The sequence below is a fragment of the Pseudorasbora parva genome, chromosome 24 (genome assembly GCF_024679245.1).
Source record: "Pseudorasbora parva isolate DD20220531a chromosome 24, ASM2467924v1, whole genome shotgun sequence".
Taxonomy (NCBI): Eukaryota; Metazoa; Chordata; class Actinopteri; order Cypriniformes; family Gobionidae; genus Pseudorasbora; species Pseudorasbora parva.
The window spans coordinates 9,646,104-9,670,169 of NC_090195.1; the positions used below are offsets into that span (position 1 = coordinate 9,646,104).

The 24,066-nt window shown below is 37.9% G+C and overlaps 1 long non-coding RNA gene across 2 annotated transcripts; it reads right to left on the reverse strand.

Annotated features, from left to right (window-relative positions):
• Nucleotides 1–2,231: 2,231 nt before the first annotated feature.
• LOC137063569 (uncharacterized) lies at nt 2,232–19,897 on the reverse strand. Of its 2 annotated transcripts, none has more exons than XR_010901400.1 (3): nt 19,787–19,897; nt 10,141–10,247; nt 2,232–2,369 (listed from the first exon to the last, which is right to left on the reverse strand). It is a non-coding gene; the product is annotated as an uncharacterized lncRNA (long non-coding RNA). The 2 variants fall into 2 exon arrangements; XR_010901401.1 differs by lacking the exon at nt 2,232–2,369 and adding an exon at nt 8,410–8,493.
• Nucleotides 19,898–24,066: the final 4,169 nt, after the last annotated feature.

Genomic DNA, 24,066 nt, shown 5'->3' on the forward strand with positions numbered 1-24,066 from the left:
AGAGACATTCGTGGAGAGATCAAAACAATTGAGCAGCAATATAAACTCACAGAAGAAACATACTGGTGTAAAACTGAGTTTTTTGTAGTTGTTGATATTTATGATTTATGATATTGTTAATAACACACAAGTCGACTTTGCAATCGTGAATTGTGTAGCATGAATGGTGTAGCCTAGTTCAATAAACAGTAGCCTAATTAATATTAAGTTACGTATATTGTAGATCCAAACAACCTTTTTTTGTTCCATTTTACCCATGATTTCACTGACGAAAATAGTTCCAAAAGAAAGCAACACTCAGCGCGGTGTTTTGTAACTAAATGATTCAGCGTTTTGAATGAATCATTTGAATAAACGACTCAATGACTCACTTATGAAGACGATCACTTGCTGCCCCCTATTGGCAGTTTTGTTTAAAAGTATGATTGTTTTATTTAGAACATCAATCTTATAACATTATTTATTGCAGCTGTATTTTTTGCAGTTTAAATTATTTAATTTGATTGGTAACAGCCTATTATAGTGTTTTTACTATTATAACTTAATTTTTTAATCAAATGTACGAATTTAACATGAAAGATGATGCATACATTTAATACGATTTTTAAAAATGGCCTTTATAAAATTAAATAACGCCCTGGGGTGAATATCACAAATATGCAGATTTAAGTAGGCCTATGTTAAAGCTGACAGAACACTGATGAGAATATTACTACAGAATCAATATGTATACCACCAATTTAATTTATTTTGATTAAATGAATGTTTAAGGTGATATTTACAAGAAATATTGTAACTGTTACTAACTTTTAACTGCTGTAAAAAGCACCTTATTTGTTTTAAGTGTTTGCAAACCATGTGTTATTGCACTTTTGTTCATTTAGCAGCAATTTTGTATTCATTATTGGATTTTAAGCGCATACTGCGATTAATCACGATTAAACATTTTAATCGTTGCCCAGCACTAATATATATATATATATATATATATATATATATATATATATATGCACCCATTAGTGAGTATGATATATTAGGCAGCAAGTGAACATTTTGTCCTTAAAGTTGATGTGTTAGAAGCAAGAAAAATTAGCAAGCGTAAGGATTTGAGCGAGTTTGACAAGGGCCATATTTTGATGGCTAGAGGACTGTGTAAGAGCATAAAAATAGTCCAAGGAAAGAAACAGTGGTAAACCCTCGACAGGGTCATTGGCGGCCAAGGCTCATTGATGCGCATGGGGACTGAATGCTGGCCCGTGTGGTCCGATCAAACAGACGAGCTACTGCAGCTCAAATTGCTCAAAAAGTTAATGCTGGTTCTGATAGAATGGTGTCAGAATACACAGTGCATCACATTTTGTTGCCCATGGGGCTGCATAGCCGCTGAAAGCGCCAACAGTTGGCATGTGAGCATAAGAACTGGACCACTAAGCAATGGAAGAAGGTGGTCTGGTCTGAGGAATCACATTTTCTTTTACATCATATGGATGGCTGAGGACGTGTGTGTGTGTGTGCATTACCTAGGGAACACATGGCGCCAGGATGCACTATGGGAAGACAGCAGAGGCAGTGTGATGCTTTGGTCCTGCCATCCATGTGGATGTTACTTTGACACATACCACCTACTTCAGCATTATTGCAGATCCTGTACACCCCTTCAACAGTATTCAGGATAATGTGTCCTGCCAAATCAACAATGGTTCAGGAATGGATTGAGGAGCACAACAATGAGTTTGAGGTGTTGACTTGGCCTCTAAATTCCCCAGATCCCAATTCAATCGAGCATCTGTGGGATGTTCTGAACAATCAAGTCCAACCTCGCAACTTACAGGACTTAAAGGATCTACTGCAAACATTTTTATGTTAAATGTTATGATATACTGTATATATCATAACATTTAAAACAAAACAAAAAATATGACATGTATACCTAAGCCCAACTATTTCTCCAAAACGACACCTTCAAGACAATCATTAAATCCGCAGTTCAGAGTTTGCATGTCAAAGCTTAGCCTAGCCAGGAGGAACACTACAAATAAACACACAATATTTTTTCACACCTTCTATTTATTACTGAAACCTTCTGGCTAGCAGGCTAAATCATTTGTGGTAAACATTCATTTCTCTGAGAGCGATTTCCTCAGGTTAAAAGCATACAGAAGAGAAATATTAACTCATTAATTCAGTCTTTTAGACTCTAGCATCCATTTAATGCTGTTGTAATGAATATAATTCATTTTAAAAGCCCTATCGACAAAATGTGCATCCATATTAAAAGTGAATTGCCCCACTGAGAGCAGAAAAGATCTTTACACACCTTGCCTCTTTGTGTGTTCGAGGCAAAAGAACCCAGTTCACAGTGAAGACACCTGAGAAAAGAGAAACAAGAGAAATAATTATGAAGATGACTGACAATGAGTTCAGGATTTAGGGCTATGTATACATAAAATATGCTTTTATATGTACTACTGTTGAAAAGTTTGGGGTCAGTAAGGTTTGGTAACAGTTTATTTTAGGGTTCAGTTATTAACTATTAACTAGTTGCGTATTAGCATGCATATTACTAGGATATTGGCTGTTTATTAGTACTTATAAAGCACATATTAATGCCTTAATCTTTATTACCTTATTCTACATACCTTAATCCTACCCAGTACCTAAACTTAAATGTTACAAAAACTACCTTACTATTAATAAGCAGTAAATTAGGAGTTTATTGAGGCAAAAGTCACATACTTAAAATGTGTTCCCCATACTAAAGTGCTACTAAGATTTTTAATGTTTTTGAAAGAAGTCTGTTATGCTGAATTTATTTCAGTAAAACCGTGAAATAACATTACACTTTAAAAGAACGGTTTTCTATTTTAATATATTTTCAAATGTAATTTATTCCTGTGATCAAAGCTGAAGTTTCAGCATTATGAATCCGGTCTTTACTTTCACATGATCCTTCAGAAATCATTTTAATATGCTGATTTGCTACTGGAGTTCAAAAGATTTTCTGAAACATGTAAAAGTCTTTACTATCGATTTTGATCAATACAATTCTTCCATAATATTAAAGGTGTCATTAACTGGATTTTATTTTTTTTATTCTGTTGTATGAGATCAAATTATGAAGTGTGCATGGGTTTTACATTCAGAAACATCATAATAAATAAGTAATAAGATATTTTTTACCCTGGTTTTTAGGCTCTCTCCTGGAACGCTCAGATTTTATCGGCGTGCCGCACTGAAGACTTAAGTAAACGGCCACTGCTACGATTGGATACGATTTGCTTATTTAATGAGATTCAGCTCCCCTGTCAGTCCATGTGGAAATTGTTTTTTAAAGCATGTGGGAAAACGGCAACTGAAGGATTCGTCCCACAGGACTTGCAAAACGTCTTTATCAAACAAACACAACGATTTATTTCTCATCCACCTGCGATTGATTGGAATGTTAGTTTACTTATTACTTGGCCTGCCCAATCGGTGGATATAAGTGCAAAACGTACACACACACACACACACACACACACACACACACACACACACACACACACACACACACACACACACACACACACACACACACACACACACACACACACACACACACACACACACACACACACACACACACACAGACCTCAGTTTAGAGTCAAACAAATCAGCATGTTGAAAACTCCCATGCTTGTATTTTTCCTTCAAATATTAAGCCAAGAGTTTAGCTCTATGTAGGCCTATGTCATGTCACGATTTGGTGGGCGGGGCTACAGAATCAGACATTGTTCTTCTGTTGAGGAGGTGCTTCACCACACACTGACGTCAAGGTGTGGCATATTCTGAGATCTCACGTTTGCTGGGTCTGGGGTCAATAAAAGCTTTTCTTTGACTAACAAGGAATTTTTCAGCTCTGAAACGTATATTCTTATATTACCATGACCTATTATATATAAAAAACTCAAAGGAAAGTTATATTATTTGCACCATTATAAAACCAAATCTTACAGTACAATTGACTTTTAAGTTCACTATAATTAGCAATTAAAACAATATTACACACAGAAAATGGCCCTAGATTGCTGTGGCAAGCAAATTCGGTTAATTCAAATCTCTTAATCTCTCATTTTATTGATTCATGATTCGGATTGCCAATGTCACGTGATTTCAGCAGTTTGGCAGTTTGATATGCAACCCGAATCATGAATCAATACGCTGATTCATAACCGTTCTAATCTTTATTTGAGGATTGAAAACAAACCCGGAAGAGAAGACATTGCTGAATAAAGTTGTAGTTTTTGTTATTTGTGGACCAAAATGTATTTTGGATGCTTCAAGAGATTCTAATTAACTAACTGATGTCACATATGGACTACTTTGATGATGTTTTTATTCCCTTTCTGGACATGGACAGTATAGTGTGCATACACTTACATTGAAGTAACAGAAAAGCTCTGGGACTAAAATATAAAATATCTTAAACTGTGTTCTGAAGATGAACAGAGGTCTTACGGGTGTGGAACGACATTAAGGTGAGGAGTTAATGACATCAATTTCATTTTTGGATGAACTAACCCTTCAATAAACTATCCATTCGGTTGATTCGATTTGTTCTTCTTCGTTTGATTACAGTTGAGATTTGACAGAAGTGCTGTGTCTTATGAGGTTTATTTTAGCATTTTCAGAAATGTCTATAAACACAGCAGAGCCAGTCTGCTCCATGTCAGACATAAGGGGCAAATCTTCATAGAGCACTTAGTCTGTGTTTATTTCAAAGTAAAGCATCGGGGAGCTAAACTTCAATACAAAGACCAAATCCAGACTGTGGTAAATCCAGACCATTACCTGAGCTTATACTGTGTTATGTGCTCTCTGTTCATGCGCTAATGTCATTTCATCCCCCTTCAGCACTGGAAAGAGCCTCGCGAGATCTCTTCTCTGCATTACAAACATTGCATTGATATTAAATGTAAATTTAATTCTGACTTGGTTTTAGGTACTCAAACACAGAGCTCCTGAAGGAGACCTTCCTATGTCTGAATGCACAAATATACAAATCAACAGCAGTAGCTGCTGCTCTGAAGCTATTTTAAGGCAGTGCACAATAATAAATAAATAAAGTGCATTTTATTCTTATTTTACTACTCTGGGGCCTGAAATGTACAGCTTAGAGAAACACAGTTAGTAGGTTTGGGCTTGCTGCGACTGGTTCCAATAACACCAATGTCATTTCTGTCTGCCGTATATTAGGAGGAAGAACCAAACAAAGTTTGTGGCGGTGTTCAGCTGCTCCTGAGGTAATCTGCTTTATCACCAGAATATGATGTACGAGCATCTGGTTTGGAAATGAGTTTACAAAAAACAATGAGTAGTTTATATCTCTTGGTATGGCAATTATTTTGTCTGCAAGCCTTAGCATTGGATCCTGAGAAAAAGAAAAAGGGGCTGCAAGAGGAGAGGCAGGAGGGAAAAAATCAGAAAGCAGGAAAAAAGGAAGTAGACTTAAAGGCTACGTTCACACTGTCAATTTGTGGGATTGACAACCGCATTTAGTTACAGGTGTGAGTCTCGAAATGTCTCGTTCACACAGCAACTTAAAGCCAATTCACACCGCACAAGTCTGTCGGAGTTTGTTGGATCAATGTGTTACCCCTTGTCGGCGTCTGTTGCCGCTGGTCGGAGTTTGTTTTCACCCGACTGAACATTTAATCGTGTTTGTTGGGTCGTGAAATGTCTGAGCAGTGTGGTATGATTTTCCAACAAACTCTGATGTAATCTGACCTGGACACGAACCGTTGCCATGACGACGAGGCAAGTCCCCTCCGAAGACTGCGTGTAGGTGCTGGGTGCGCTTATTATCCATTGTGGAAAAATCAGAAGACATCTCAAGAGAAAGAGCGAGATATTCGCGAGAGCACACTGGACAAAGTTTGAGCGGGCACGCGTAAGGTCTGAGAGAGAGCAGAGCCATATTTGAATACGCACATCCCGTCCATTACGTTTTTTTGCTAGTGAAATAAATCTGCCTACGAGCGGAGAGATTTGTTAAATGGATGCACTCAACATTTAACACCATAGAAACTGCCTCAAATGAACTATACAATGAGAGGAAAGTTGTGTCTGAAAGCTTCAATCTTTTATTTTTATTGGTTAAAATGAATGGGGAATATTACGTGTTTTTCCGAGGGTGCTCGTCTGGTCGACCATTTCCGTGGGCGCTCTTACAGTAGCGTCTCTCTGTATGACTATGCAACGATGGTCAATCCTGTATTCTCTTAACAGTAAACATAACGACAGTGATCAAACAAAGTAATATCAAAGATGGCGACGTCGATAATACTGAAAAGTCTTATAGCTTTTGATACGATAAGAGTCCAATTGAGCCATAAGCTCTAGTGGAGAACAGTGGCTGGATCTAGAAACTTTAGATGACACACAGCTCGTAAGTGTAGCGACTGGGCTACATATAATAATAAATTAAATATGCTCAATAGGGAATTATGGGTATTTATACTTATTTATTTATAATTAATAATAACTGGTTATGATCGAACTATAAATCTTCGAATCTCCCAAAAGGAAATACCTAAGGTATTTAAGCAATATAAATATGGTTAACAACAATGGATTGCAATTAACAATATTAAATCATTGCAGAATAACCTTTAAAGAATTAATTCAAAACTCATCTGATCCGTTGGTTTAAAGATCGATCAGTACAATCTCTTATCAACTCTCAAAGCTTTTATTCTTTCTACCAAATCTTCGGGAAGGTTACTCTTCTGGCCACAAAGAATAAACTTTCCGAGCTGTTGGGATATCAGTTAAAGTATTCAAAGATACTTATGAGAGCTGTAGCTGTAGATCTGCACATTAGAGTGACATATGTTTTGTGAGCAGTAACAATGACAATTAAACACGGATACAATGGTTTTAATAATTGATACTACGAATACATACGACTAAATAAAGAATACAGAGTAACAACAAAAAGGAAAAGAGAAAGGAGAGAAAGGAAGGGTTCAGAATGGCATTTCACAAACATTACTACAGAGAGCCAGCAAAGAACTATATCACCTTAAACAGGGTTACTAGTCTTAAACGCATCTAAATTTCGATGGAATTTATACTTGCATGGGTTGCTTTGTGTTGAGTATAAAAGAATGCATGTGAGTCCTCTCAGAGTGTTCTGTGAGCTGGAGCGCTCTCTCTCAGTTCTTTCAAGTGATCATGTCTCCGATCTGTGGGAAGTTTAAAGGTAGTTTGAAAGCGAATATTGCCAAAAGGAGAGGAAGGTCTCCTTCGAAGTTGTGGAAGTTCCTTGACCGTTGAGATGGTGCTCAGTGCCTGTCCGCCTTTGTCCGAGGACTTAGTAACGGAGCGCGCCGACTTCAAGGGAAACAACCAATGTGACTGCACTTCCAAGCCAGGGCCGAAACCGCATGGCAAGGGGTGAGCCGGCTTCAGAGGACGGGAGGAAAGGTCCGAGAACGAGTAGAGAAGACCTAAAGAAATGTTTCCACTGTCTTTTAAGACAATTAATCCACACCTCTCCTGGGTTAGCTTGACCAATCCAGAGGGTGAATTCTGAGAGAGAAAGATTCTCTTTGTTTACGACCCACTTTGCATGTTTTATCAGGTGTCGTAAAGTGTGACGAGTTAATGCAGTTTTACTCCCATGTTTGCTAAATGTACTAAAGATACATTTCATAATCCTATTCTGTGCATCGTTGATTAAGACAAAGAGAGAGGAATATTTAGATATCAAACACGTTATGGCTGGGAGATATATTCGTACACAGGAATACAAGCATTTAAAATGAACTTACATTGTTTATACATCATGACTATGTTGGTATGACATAGGGAGCATACATACACACAGGGATATATAGTATACATTTTGGAATAGTTTAATTGAAGGCTGCATAAAGAAAGTGTGTGTGTCTGTGTGTGTAAATGTATGTGTATTGGAAAGTCTCATGTCACTTTCTGTCTGAGAGAGGGGGGTCATGGAATCAGATTCGAATCTGATTGAAGTGGTCAGAGTCCTCCAAAGAGGTTGCATGTTCTACTTCAGCTAGGTCACAAAGCCTTCGAAGATGTCAACTCCCCCAGACTCATCGGCATCAGGCCCCTAATTTATGTGCGACTAAAAGCTATCCACCATAAACATCAGAATTGACTCATCTTTGATCCTGGTGAAAGAGACTCCAGACGCTACATAAGTTACCGAAAACCACACACAACCCTTCAGCAGAGCAGCTCTCTCATACTGTATGACGACTAGGCCACATCCACACAGCAGCAGAATACGGTTGTCAGTCCTGTATTCGAGTCCTTAAAGGGATAGTTCACCAAAAAAATTAGATTTGCTATTTATCTGCTTACCCCCAGGGCATCCAAGATGTAGGTGTGTTTGTTTCTTCAGTAGAACACAAATGAAGAATTTTAACTCCAACTGTTGCCGTATAATACATGTCAATGGGGTGTTTTCTATGAGAGTCACTATGAAAGTGACTCTTTCATAGTGACAAATCCATAATATGGATACAAATACATATTAAACCCTATGGTGACAAATTGATGTTTTAAGACTCGAAATGGTCGGTTTCTGCGAGAAATCAAACAGTATTCATGCTATTTTTTTTTTACCACATTAGATGAATCTCATCCAGTATTCCCAACGCCATTAAAATAACGCCGCGATCATAGATATGTGTACATAGATGCCTCATTCAAACCGATCCGTGCAGGCACTAATGAGGAATCTATATAGTATGTACTATGATAGGACCGGGTTTTTGATCTTCTTGGGCGGAAGTAATGATGTTGGAAATATTAGATTCGTCTGCTAGGAGGTAAAAAATAACAAATACTGTTTGGTTTCTCGTAGAAAACGATCGTTTTATTTCATTTCATGTTCAATGTGTTGCCATGAGCCACAGGGTTTTGGCTGAACTATTACTTTAAAATGGTTACTTTCAAACAGATTACGATTATCTACGGGAGTGACAACCGCATTATTTAACCGAATTCACACCCGTAAATTTATCAGGACTCACAACAGCATTCTCGGAAAACCCGCGCTGTGTGAACGGAACTGCACTGGACAACAAATTGTCTGTCACGTCATACAGTGCGAGAGAATCGCTCTGCTAAAGGTTTTGGTTTCGTAACTAACAGGGACAGAGATATGAGCTGTATGTCTTCTGAAGTGTCAAGATCCAGTCACCATTCTCCATCAGAATGACTCCCATTAGTTTTGTGTCCAAATGCTATGTCATGCATGAAGGATGTGCAACGTGAGAGCAATAGTTAAAGGCTCTGACTAGCATTTTCACATTAAAGCTTCCGTCGTTGACGGTTAAAGTTCCCACTCAACTGGACTCTTGCTGTGTCAAAATTGATAAGACTTTTTTAGATTTATGGGTATCGCCATCTTTGATATTAGTTACTGTACTGTACTGATACTGTAAGATGCTGTAAGATGCTGTGTGAACACGACATTTCGAGACTCACACCTGTGTAAATGCAGTCGTCAATCCCAAAAATTGGCAGTGTGAACGTAGCCCTAGTTTTCCAGTGAGGTTGCGTTCACACAACATGGGTTTTCCGAGAATTGGTTGAGTTCTGAAAATGTATGGGTGTGAGTTTCGTTATAGAATGCAGTTGACTCTCCTGTAAATAACCATACTGTGTGTGAAGATTATCATATTAGTGAGCAGTTTATATCTCTTGGTAAGACAATTCTTCTGTCTGCAAGCCTTAGCACTGAAACATTAGGGAAAGGCAGGAGGGAAAAAAGCAGAAAGCAGGAAAACAAATAACCAAAAAAAAAGAAGTAGACTCAAAGTAATCTTCGAGTCACGTTTCCTCTCAATAGAATATCATTACGGTGGTCTGCATGCAGGCTGCATGCTGAGGAATGGTGGAAGTCGACCTTTTTTTCCCCTCACAAATCAGTGTGCAAGCATTCCCAACGGACAGTGATCCAGCACAATGAAGGAAACAGCAGGAAAGGGTAGAAAGAAACAGAGGAATATATTTGTTTCAATTAAACGGTTGCTATGACACCAGTGTAAAAATGATTTCATAGTTCATTTTCTAAACTGGAGCTAAAAAATTAATCCAGAAATATTATTTTCTACTTACATACTGAGAATTTGACTTGTGTGGTTTACTATGGAGACCGGGAGCGCTGTAACACAGTTGTCATGTACTCATCCATAATTTGGTCCACACCTTTGACTTTCTTTCTTCTGTGGAGCACAAAAGAAGATATCAAAAAAAAAAAAAAAAAGTCTCAAAATCTGTTAGGTTTTATTTTATTTTTTTTACAAATGTATTTGTTATTCTTAAAGTTTATAATAATAATTCTGGTAGCACTTTATTTTACAGTCGGCATGTACATACTTATTATAGTAATTATAATAACTGGATAATAAATAAGTACTAACCATGACACTACCCCTAAACCTAACCTTAAAGGAAAAGTTCACTTTAAAATGACAATTACTCCATGATTTACTCAACCTCAAGCCTATATGACATTCTTCTTTCTGATGAACACAATCAGAGTTATATCAATAAATATTCTGACGCTTCAAGCTTTATAATGGCAGTGTCAGCGGGCTATTGAGTTTGAAGCTCAAAAAAGTGCATCTATCCTTTATAAACGTATTCCACATGGCTCTGAGGGGTTAATAAAGGCCTTCTGGAGCAAATCAATGGGGTTTGTAAGAAACTTTACAAAGTAATATTTCTAGCTTCCGCCAGACCGGCTTCCTGGTTCGACGTATGACATCGGACGTAATGTAAGCACTTTGAACTGCGAGAGGATTTGCTTGCAGAGAACTCAAAGGTTTCCGAGCGATCGCAAACTTTCTCGGGAGGATGCAAACATTTTATAGCCTGGTCCTACCAGACTACCGTACATTTCATTTGTAAAGAGAGACTCTCGTACATTTCATTTGTACAGAGTCTGGCCATTCTCCATTGACAAGCATTAACTTGCTTGAAGGCGGGTACTCTGTTGAAGTTTAAAACAATTGGATCAGCCCAGAGCCATTCTGGATCTGCCATAACCAATCGCTGACATTTGGTCGTGATGTATGTCATGTGTTCGCCTTAGGCAACACCTCCGCCACTAGCGGAGCGAACCCCATGGGGAGGTGGGCCACAACATCATAGTCACCGACAAAACTCAAAAGCAAAGATTGTTCTTGCTCTGGCTTTAAAGGGGTGGTAAAACACAATTTCACTTTTCTGACTTTAGCTAGTGTGTATTCTTGCAGTTTGAGCATAAACATCATCTGCAAAGTTACAACGTTCAAAGTTTAAAACAAAGGGAGATATTTGCTTTTTAAAGAAATCATTTTTTAAGGACTACAGCAAACGGCCAGTAGGGAACTTCAGCCTTTTCCTCCAGACTCGCTGACATCAGCAGCTAAAATATTTACATAAACCCCTCCTTCGAGAATATTAAATAAGGAGGGAGAAGCCATGTTTTAATGCGTGCCGTCAGTCGTGCAATGCCGACGAAACGCTTTTTATTTTTATACGGATTGTAGGTCCCCTTTGTTCGGCCTTCCTAGAGATGGGGGAGTTAGGGATCATTGGTTAAAATTTATTTTTAACTCGAGCCCTCATAATTATTACCCAGATCTCACTCTCTGTGCAGTACATTTTTATGGAGGAAAGCTCACAATCGTCGCAAGTTCAATGAAGGATTCGCACAACGGCTTGTCCTGAAAGATGGAGCAGTTCCAACTTTAAAAACAGAAGCTGTTTACGGGCCACAACCAGTAAGTATGATTTATTTTTCATTGATGTGTTTTCTTGTAACGTTACTAGTTTGTAAAATGCCGTTGATCTGGTGCTGAGCCAGAGCTTGAGTGAGTGAAAGACTGACTTGAGCTCAGTGTCTTTTAATGTTTATTTTAGGTTTCATACACTTCAAATTACATTACACAATCACAAAAATGTCACATATATCAGGAGAAGTGGATTAACTTAGGTTGTAAATCCATCATGCCCCATCTCCATCAGTGCTTACACATATAACGGCGGGGGGACGCCCACAGCCCGTGATAACTTTACAGATCAACTAACACAATCATTTTCTACCCGGTTCCCTCATGTAATGTCACATATGGTGAATTCATGATAATTGGAACACTTTTCCCAATCACCTTTAATTCACCCTACACCAGGTTAAGTGGATGATCTTGTGTTGTAAATCCAGCAGGTTCTGTCTCCCTGAAACTGTTGAAATCATATAATGTGGCGTGGACGCCCAAAGCCCATGATAACTTTAGGTCAATCAACTAACACAACCATTTTCGATCCTGTTCCCTCACTTAATGTCACATTATATATATAAGGTGAAGTGGATGATCTTGTATTGAAAATCCAGCAGGCTCTGACTCCCTGTCAGTGAGGAAAACATGTCATGGCGGTGCCCATTACATGATAACTTGCCGATAATCAAACACGTGCACTAGGCAGTTAGCCAATCAGAACACAGCTGGGCCAGCTAACCAATCTGAGACCATTGCGTATTTTTGAGGGACCAGCTTCATTACCCGGAAAGCATCAGACCGTTTTTACAAAGAGTGACAGAGCAGTGTAGAATAAAGGTAAAAAATATAAGAAAAATTTTCAAACGAAGCATGAATGCATGTTACAGTGTACCCCACAAACACAATCAAGCCTTCGAAAGAATGTGTTTTATCACCCCTTTAACTTCTGCATATTCGGCAGCATTGCCACAACTACTGGCTTCTCTCGCATCTTTCTCCACCACCATTACTGCAATACAACTCAAACTAGCATATGACATCAACGTCATTGTTCTCAGCCTCTCTCTGTTCACTGATTGGACTAGTTAAAACTTTTTTCAGAGAAAACCAGCGAATATACTGCCAACCCAGGGAAATGACAATTTAGTGGACGTACATAGGAGGGCGGAGCCAGGCTAAACGTTTTTTTGAGCTCAAACATTTTTGAGATAATTTAAAGCATTGAAATAGAATTTTTCCTCGAATCTCCACAGGTATTAACATCAGCACTCTTTGTGCTTGACATTAATATATATGCAGTTTAATGATAAGCAGTGAAAATGCTTGATTTATAAAGCAAGGACATGTTACAAGTGTCAGTTAAGACATTTATAATGTTAGAAAAGAGTAAAAGTGTTCTTTTGAAATCAGCACGCTAAAATAATTTCTGAATTATCATGTGACACTGAAGACTGGAGTAAAAATGATTTGCATCAGGAATAAATTACATTTTAAAATACATTAAAATGCAAAACAGTTCTTTTGAATTGCAATAATGTATTCTAGTATTACTGTTTTTACTGTATTTTTGATTTAGATAAATGCAGTCTTAGTGAGCGGAAGAGACTTCTTTCAAATATAAAAAAATCTTACTGACTCCAAACATTTGAAGGTGTTGTATATGTAAATATTAAAATATGAGTTTTTATTCCCAAAGAAACCAGCATTTCTTAAGATCTGTTTTTTGTTCGAAACTGGCTTTGTTTAAAATAAATGTTACGATGCACTGCATGTGTCCTATGCAATCTCAAGCTAACAGTCTCACACGGATTGCGTGTTTTTGATGTCCTGGATGCTGCATTGAAGCGAACGTATGAGCAGCTCAGTCAAGAGAAGAAGAACATTGCATTAAATGTGGTTAACAGATGAAAATAAGCTATCCCATGGTTCTCCATGTGAGTTCAAATCAATGATTCAACTGCACGCGTCACATAGGCTGTTCTCATGCAATGTCAAAACCTCTGGACTCTCAACAACGACACTTGATTAATAAGAAAAAAAGAAAAACTCCGAAAGCATCACATTGAGAATATGCTTTTCCTGATTCCCCCTCAAAATAATTCCCCTTGACTGAAAGAAAGGTTGCTCTCTCACTGATCTGTACTTTCGATGCTTTTTGCTTAAATCCCTCTTCTATACAAGGAGATGAGAGGCTGCATAAAAAAAATTTCATTAGAGAGATTGTTTTTAGATTGTTCTAATGTAGCTGCAGGAAGTAAATCTTCTTATAAGCCGCTAACATGCACCTGAGTTATTTCTTCACAATAAAAATCTGATTAAATCTAGACCGACAGGCATGTATCATCCTCTTCCATGATTTACAAATCAGAACGAGTCACGTCATCAAAACTGGTACAATTTTGCCACCATATTGTTGTGACGCCCAACTAATCTCTAATCTGTGAAATTGTCAATAATATACAAATGAAATAAAATTGATCCAAGACTCAATCCCTGTGGCACTCCGGCAGTAAGGAAAAAGAGCAGCTTACAGTATATCGTTGATTCTTAGACATTGTTCCCTTAAAGGGTTAGTTCACCCAAAAATGAAAATTATTTCATGAATTACTCACCCTCACGTCGTTGGACACCCGTAACAACTTCGTTCATCTTTGGAACACAGATGAAGATATTTTTGCTGAAAGCTGATGGCTGAGAAAGGCTTCAGAAAGGCCTCCATTGGCATTCAGTACATTCCCACTCACAAGACCCATAAAAGGCACTAAAGAAGTCGTTACAAAGTCCATCTCACTACACTGGCTGTACAATCATTTTACAATGCCTAGAAAATAGTTATTGTGCGCACAAAAATCTAAATAACGACTTTATCCACCAAGTTATTGACATGAACTTGACGAATGCGCGAGAATATGACGCAGCTCCGCCGCTCAATACATGACCCGGAAGAGGAGGAGCGCCGCTATCGCATGAGTTCACGTCAGAGAACCTACACGGAAGACAATATCTTGGCGGATAAAGTAATTATTTAGATTTTTTTGTCGCACAAAAACTATTCTTGTCGCTTCGTAAAATAATTGTACAGCCACTGTAGTGAGATGGACTTTGTAACGAAGTCTTTAGTGCCTTTATGGGTCTTGTGAGTGGGAATGTACTGAATGACAATGGAGGCCTTTCTGAAGCCTTTCTCAGCCATCAGCTTTCAACTAAAATATCTTCATCTGTGTTCCGAAAGATAAACGGAGGTGTTACGGGTGTCCAACGACATGAGGGTGAGTAATTAATGAAATCATTTTCATTTTTGGGTGAACTAACCCTTTAAGTTTAAATATGATTCCATCCATGTTAGTGTTTGTATTAATTATTTAAAGGTTATCAATAGAATTCTATTGCATTGTACATCCAATGTTAATTATATTAATTCATATTAGTACTAGCTCTAGTCAAGGCTCATTGCTGCTTTATGCTCTTTATCTGTCAGATGTGTCACCTTTATTTATAAATCGCTATGACCTGAGGTTGTTTTGTCACTCTTTTTCTTGTCACCATGGCTGTGAAGCAAGCACTATACGACAGCTATCTTGAGTGTGCAGAAACCCTGGGAGATATTCTGCCTCGTTCTTAATTACGGCTGATTAAAGTGACATTTTGTCACCCTTGTGTCTGTTGACATCAGAGACCAAGACCAGGGCTTTTCACCTTGCATTCTCTCTCATTCAGGCCGAGTCAGAATAAAAGCACGGATGCTCACAATATGAGATGGCCTGGTGCTTACTGTGAATGTGGCATCTCTGAACTCCGGTTCAGCATATGTCACGGTCTACTCCTTTAGTTGGACTAAATGCAGCTTTGTGCAAATGAAAAACTCGCCTTTAGGCGAAACAAGCTGTTCCTCACTTTTAAAGCTTTAAGTCATGAGTCTGAAATAGAAAGAAAAAGCACAATGTGTTACATTGGAAATGCGTCACACATCCTTTGAATTTAAAACTTCATGAGAAACCTTTACAGTCTTATGAATTCTAACCTGTGTAAGTTCTATGAATATACTCTAATTGGTCTCCAGTGAAATTTATATGGATATTTTATTTTACTTCTAACCTATTCTGTCATTTCCCCCTTCTGTATTTTCTTATTTATTTTGTAATGTTTATGGATATCAGATAGTGAAATTATTGTATTTATACATGACATTTTGGTAACAGGGTTTTAAATACATTTTCTCTGTTCATACAAGACAAAAAAAAAAATGATTATATTCAATACAACAACAAAAAACAATACATACAATGTATTTTAAAGGGGTGATGAATTGAGGAATCAACTTTTCCTTGAGCTTTTGATATATAAAAGGTCATGGTAATATAAGAATATCCTCTAAGTTTCAGAGCTGAAAACTTCCTTTTTAGTCAAAGAAAAGCTTTTATAGACACCAGGCTCAGCAAACGGTCCTGTGCTTCTACTGTCAGTGCGCGACGAAACACCGCCTCTACAGAATAATGAGCACATGTGGTTCAGTAGCCCCGCCCACCGACTCATGGAGGGCTCGGGCTAGCAGCTGGTCAACAACAATCCTACCTGTCAACACTCCCGGTTTTGCCGGGAGTCTCCTGTATTTCACACCCATCTCTTGCCCCCCTCCCGTTTTGTAATTTCTCCCGGAAATCTCCCGTAATTTGTAATTTGTCACAAATATGTTATTCCAGTTGCCAGATCTTGTATGAAATGCTGAATCATACAATCGACACATCACACAAATTTCAAACCATTTGTGGCCTCGATCTGGCAACCTAGTTGCGCTGTTGATATCTGTAGAAACCATGTTAAAACCATGCCATTTTGACCAATCAGAATCAAGTATTTCACTGAGCCGTGTAATAACGAACAATAACCCACACAATTATGCCAAGATGCCAGATCTTGTTGACATCTGAAGGGCGGCGCGCACGCCGAACGTATGTGTGGTTCGCACTTATATCGTCCGATCTTGCGGGCTATGTGTAATATAAAAAAATAGTCCAATCAATCGCGGGTCGATGAGAAATAAATCATTGTGTTTGTTTGATAAAGACGTTTACGAGCCCTGTGATCGAGAAAATCATTCTGGTTGCTTCCCCCTCATTCTCTCCTCTCTGTCATGTGGACTGACAGAGGAGCTGAAGCTCATTAAATATGCAAACCTTATCCAATCCTAGCCGTGGGCGTTTACTTCCAAGTCTCCAGTGCATCACACCCATCACAACCCAGCATTCAGGAGAGAGCCTCAAAACCAGTGTAGAAAATAGCCTATTACTTATTAGTTATGATGTTTTTAAATGTAAAAACACATTAACATCATTTGTTGACCTCAGACAACAGTATAAAAAAAATAAAAAAAGCCAGTTCATGACACCTTTAAATATATTTAGCTAGTGGCCATATATATAAAATCACAGAGCAAGGTCAACGCATGCTGAGGCACACAGTGCACAGAAGTTGCCAACTTTCTACAGAGTCAATAGCTACAGAGCTCCAAACTTCATGTGGCCTTCAGATTAGCTCAAGAACAGACAGAGAGCTTCAAGGAATGGGTTTCCATGGCCGAGCAGCTGCGTCCAAGCCTTACATCACCAAGTGCAATGCACAGCATCAGATTCAGTGTTGTAAAGCACGCCGCCATCAGACTCTAGAGAAGTGGAGACGTGTTCTCTGGAGGGACGAATCACGCTTCTCTGTCTGGCAATCTGATGGACAAGTCTGGCTTTGGCGGTTGCCAGGAGAATGGTACTTGCCTGACTGCATTGTGATACGTGTAAAGTTTGGTGGAGGGGGGATTATGGTGTGGGATTGTTTTTCGGGGGTTAGTTCAATGAAAGGAACTCTTAATGTTTAAGCAAGACATTTTGGACATTTTGGCATTTCATGCTCCCAACTTTGTGGGAACAGTTTATGTATATAAATATAAATATATTAATTATATCCGTAAATCATACATATATAATGCAATTTAAATATTTGTTATATTTTGAAGTTTAAACACATTTCACTGACTATTTGCTGAAAAAACTGACATAAAATAATCTAAAGTGAAACAGATGAACACAAATGCTAGTTTGGAGGGTTTTTTTCTGTTAAAAAGTTAAATATGGATTCACAGCTGATCTCACTGATCAAGAAATTCATTCCAATGACTTTAAAAAAAGCTAAGAATCTGTCAAAAAATTTGATTCCCACATAATGATCCCCTTGTCAGTGCATGAATGTCATTTGATTCTAATTGGGCCAGTCACTTCAATGTCAGAGGTAGTTAATATGGCTATAGCTTGTCAAAGAACCAAACGGTCATACATCCCCCATTACATTTCTGACTGGGAGACCTCATTGAGCCTTTGGCCGCAAAATAGAAGTTACACTTAAAAAAAAAGAAAAAAAAAAGAAACTTTGACCTGAGTTCAAATACCATTTCACTAGTGGAACTCAATGATAAATGATAAGCACTTGGCATATTTGAGTGTTTGTTTCCTGGGATGCGTGAGGGCTGTTTGCTGTGGGGATTTCAGACTGTGAGCCTGACCTCCAAACTCTCTCTCTCTGCCCTTCACACGCCAGCACATCGGGAGACTGCATGGCCGAGGCCAGACTAATCAAAAATGCATGATATCAAAGCAAACTCATCCTCTGCCGCTAAGCAGGGTCCCATTTGAAGATTTGATTTTATGAGGCACAGAATGGCCTTTACATATGAATTTCCACTCTCATGTCTGTCCTGGATTAGATCATCTCTTAGAGTGTTTTTAAAGCTTTAAGCTCTGGTTAGATTGAATGTGATTTACACACAGTTCGATGGTAATGCCAAGTATTCATTCAATTTCAGTACTTTAACACACATTATTGTCAGTGCTTGAAGTCAATAAATGCTTATACTGCTGTTGTTTGCAAACCCATATGTGAATTCATTTTCACGAATTTAGTTAAGAAATATTTTAGGTTATTAAATAAAAGTTTTCCTTCCCAAATAAATTAATAAAATAAAAGTGTAACAGGCAGCATTAAGAAATATCAAATATCGGGGGGTACAATTTGGCCATTTGCGATTTTTGGGTGGGACTTGTCCCCGCCCTAATGCCTTACATTCCTTCTTCTGTTAAAACTTGTATTATTTAAGCTGTATAGTTTTATGTTGTCAAGTCAACAGAAATGTTAGATCGGTAAAGTGATTCTCACACTAAAATCATATGAACGCTCAAAATGTATATCTTGTAGCTATACTATTAAAACTATTAAAAAGTGAATATATTAATATATATGTTTACAGACTGGCCCAATTCACTTCCATTCTAAATGCCTCATCATAACCTATATGTTTTAAAGAAAAGGAAAACCAAAATTAATTTGTTGTAATCAACATTATTCCACAAATGCCGTCGATCAAGATGAACTTGTATTGAACCCAGAATAAATGTTTTTTTAAACTTGTTGAACTGATCTCTTTACGAAAATGAGATTTGAGCTCATAACATAATATTGAAGAAGTACTGTTCCATATGCCATTCTTTTATGAATGGAATAAATAATATTGTGAAACCTCTTCTCTAATAATGGATTATAATGTCATCATGATGTTCTTTTTTAAGCAGCAATTTGCAGGTGTAAAATTCTCACAGAGGTCCCATTCATTCATTTTACGACATAAAAGTCAAGGACGTGCTGATTTGCGCATTTTCATGACGTGCATTTCTCCTGCATGTGCACTTCCATTTGGAAACACAACAAATTCTCTTAAAAGAAAACCCAACCCATTTTGTAAACCGTGTGCGAGGCGAGGAAACGCAAGTAACAGGGAATCTCATTATTTTACGTGGACTTTTATGGGGCAAGTCAAAATGCTTCGCCCCGCTTGCCTGTATGTGACATTTCCCTCTCTCATTAATGAGACGTTCCGTCAGAGCCGAGCCTGTGCTGAGACCAGCAGACCTGGCAGAGTTTAGCCCAAGGGCCTGTTTCCTTACTGTTCACATATTTACCAACGTGAAATATTCCAGCGCTGTTTCATTCGATAAGGCCAAACGTGTGCTCAGCGCTCCAAACCAGTAAAAGCCATCGCTGTGGAGAAAGAAAAACAAAACAGCTTTGAGTCACAGCAATTTGAACCACAAAACCGTGCAGATGTGCTTATGACAAAGCTGAGCTGCTAATATGGGCGAATTTGAGGTCAGCTGATGAAAACAGTTTAGGGTTGTATTTTTGCCATTAGGAACCACACATAAAATTAACAGCCTTTAATTTTAGCCATCAATGCCGCAAAAATAAATAAATAAATAAATAACCCTTTCCTTCTCAATATTTTTGTCCTGTTTTCCCGTATAAATATCGAAAAATTATTAAATAAAGATGTGCTTACTTGAGATTCTATATTACTTAAAGGGTAAGTTCACCCAAGAATGAAATTGATGTCATTAATGACTCACCCTGTCGTCCCTAACCAAGACCTCCGTTCATCTTCAGAACACAGTTTAAGATATTTTATATTTAGTCCGAGAGCGAATTCAAGTGTATGCACACTATATGGTCCATGTCCAGAAAGGGAATAAAAACATCATCAAAGTAGTCCATATGTGATATCAGTTAGTTAATTAGAATTCTTCTCTTCCTTGTTTGTGTTCAAAGCTCAAATAAAGATTCAAACGGTTGTGAATCAGTGAATCGATCAATGATTCGGATCGCATGCCAAACTGCCGAAATCACGAGACATTGGCGATCCGAATCATTGATCGAATCACTGATTCATAACCGTTTGAATCTTTATTTGAGCTTTGAACACAAACAAGGAAGAGAAGACAATGCTGAATAAAGTCGTAGTTTTTGTTATTTTTGGACCAAAATGTATTTTTAATGCTTTAAGAGATTCTAATTATCTAACTGATGTCACATATGGACTACTTTGATGATGTTTTTATTACCTTTCTGGACATGGACAGTATATACACTTAAATACGCTCTCGGACTAAATATAAAATATCTTAAACTGTGTTCTGAAGATGAACGGAGGTCTTACGGGTGTGGAACAACATTAGGGTGAGTCATTAATGACATCAATTTCATTTTGGGTGAACTAACCCTTTAATATTAAGATTTGTTTTTGGAAAGTTATTATTTGGGGAGGAATAAAAAAAAGAATTTTTTGTTAAAAACAAGAACTAGTTATATTTTTGGACCCCACTGGCAGATATTGTTGTTTAAAGCATAAACTCAATTAACTTTGCTACATTTTTTTTTTTATAAAACAAGGCATATCTTACTTTGCATCTTATTTTGTAAATATCTTTTGATTTAAAGAGGTCATATAATGTCCTTTTTGTACAAGTTAATATGATTTTTTAGTGTCTAAAAGAAAAGTTTGTAATATACTTTAAATAAAAATTCTCATTAGTATTGTAAGAAAACACTAATTTTACCTGGTCAAAAACAGCTCTGCTTTCAGCAAGCCATATCAGTGCATGTGACTTTAAATGGTAATGAGCTTTGATAATGAGGAACATGAATAGTTGGTGCCAATCCTTTTTCCCCGAGCAGCTTCTTAGCAAAACCTGCTTTATACTGACCCTCATTTATAAAGCGGGCTGGTGAGAAATGATTTGCGCAAACATGAAAGCATTGACGTTGATCGGGGTAATATTCCCTTCGAAAACAAAACTCAGCCACTGCGTCTTCAGCGGTTCAGATTTAAGAACATCACAATGACTGCTGTGTTCATTATTACACCCAGAACAGAACACCACAATCACTTAGATACGCATCACTTAGATCACATCCAAGATCACATCACTTAGATCAACACAGAATGCGTTGATACGCATTCTGCTCCAGCGTATCAACAATGGCGGAATGTGATGATGATGACAGAGCTCGCTTAGGTCTGAGGTGAAACGCTGCTGTCAATCAACAGTCGTGGAAGAGGTGTCCAGCCGTGTGATGTCACACGGTCAAACGGCATGATTTGAGACAGGGGAAAACATTTAAGGAGATAAAAAAAAACACTGGATGGATTTTTATCATTATAGGATGGTTGTGTACAGGAACTGCCAACACACATTTCCATACAATAAACTTATAAAATAATAAAGTGTATGTACCATTATATGACCTATTTAAGAATTATATTATATTATACGAATTGTATTATATTTGCAGTTAGGCAACCGTTCTCCTGGCAACCGCCAACCCCAGACTCGTCCATCAGATTGCCAGATAGAGAAGCTTGATTCGTTACTCCAGAGAACACGTCTCCACTTCTCTAGAGTCCAGGGGCGGCGTGCTTTACACCACTGCATCCTCCGCTTTGCATTGCACTTGGTGATGTAAGGCTTGGATAAAGCTGCTCTGCCATGAAAACCCATTCCATGAAGCTCTCTGACTTTTCTTGAGCTAATCTGAAAGCCACATGAAGTTTGTAGGTCTGTATATAAATTTGGTGACTTCTGCGCACTGTGCACCTCAGCATACGCTGACCCCACTCTGTGATTTTACATGGCCTACCATTTCGTGGCTGAGTTGCTATTGTTCTGCTTCCACTTTGTTATAATACCACTAACAGTTGACTTTGGAGTATTTAGTAGTGAGGAAATTTCATGAACATACTTATTGCACTGGTGGCATCCTATCACAGTACCACTCTTGAATTCACTGAGCTCCTAAAAGAGCGACCCATTCTTTCACATGTTTGTAGAAGCATCTGCATGCCTATGTGCTTGATTTTATACACATGTTTTACACAAAATTTTATTAATACTAATTTATTGTATTTTTTTTTTGCAGTGGACACGTAAATAAAAATTACAGGTCCATAAAATAAAATGTAGGACTTATCAAACACTTGGAAAAAAAAACCTCAAATTGTTGTCTGCTGCAAAAGGGAAGATAATTGTTTGGTTAATTGCGTTTGCTTGCTAAGTACAGCTACGGACGCAAACTGCAAAGTCAAACACAGCCACAATCTCTAATTACTCCATTTACTCTGAGACGGCAATGCATTTTACTCTCTTTACATTATTACACTGCACGATGTGATTTTACAGATAAACCGATTGCACTGCAAAGCATGTGCTCTTTAGTTAAAGCTAATTTAAATAATATATTTATCACAAGCTGTAATGAAATCACTCAATTTAGGAGCGTGTAGGCGAGCAAGAGAGCTTGAAAAAGAGAGAAAGAGACTGAGAGGGAAGGTTAAACACTCACAGGATAAACAGCAGTTTTCAGTCTGGCAGAGATTTCATAATTTAAGAAACATTCTCCAGCGCTTTCCTGAAACAGCAAATCTCAGTTTCAGGCTATACATATATGTTTCATTATTTGACTCTCTGGCCTCTATGCAGTTGCTCTGCGATGCAATAATGCACAGGAGCTGATATATTGTATTGTGTGGCTCATCTGGCTCATGCCGTATTGCACGTTCACTCCTCGCACTAATGAAACTCAGCGTGGGTGTGTGAATGAATGATGGTCTACAACCTCAAACGTGAATGAGGCTGCCAGCAAAAGGAAGACATCTCAGGTTTTTGAATTCAAAACATTTGTTGGTCGTGGAATATTAGGTACCTACAAGGTTGTGCTCAAAACACACATTCAGTCCCTTTATTTACTCACCCTCATGTCGTTTCAAACCTATATGACTTTGGCATTTTTGTTTATTTGCTAATATTACTAATTCAATCAAGAAAACTCTCTGAATAGTTTTAGCATGTAATTGAAAATGGAAAAGTCTTGGCGAACTAGATCTGCTTCTGTAGAGCAATATGGACTTGCTACTGATGACAGATACAAATTCATGCTGCTGTGAGCTTGTAAGATATGCTGCGGATGGATAATACATAAATCCAACTCTAGAAAGGTGGAGCTGGGGGAGGTGGTGGGTTTCAGAGGAACTCTGGTAGCACTATACAAGACTAGCTTACAGCAAACAATGAACCAGACTATTTAAATGTTGAAAAAGCAATTTCATTGGCTGCAGGATCAGCAGAGGCCAATCAGATTGTGATGTGATACCTTGCAGACTGAATGTAAAGGGCTGAACCTCTTTTAACATGTTTATTTTACTTTTTTATTCAAAAATGTATTTTATTATTTGTTATTTTATATAACAATTAAATAGGTTATACTTTTCTGTCATTGCATCTGACTAGTAAAATGTGTAAACCCTCACTTAGAGGGAAAAGACTGATGTGATGGCTCCGTTTAGAACAGACCATCTGCTTTAAAAAAAAGAAAAAGACGAAAAAAAAACGTTTTATTCTAGCTTCATGCA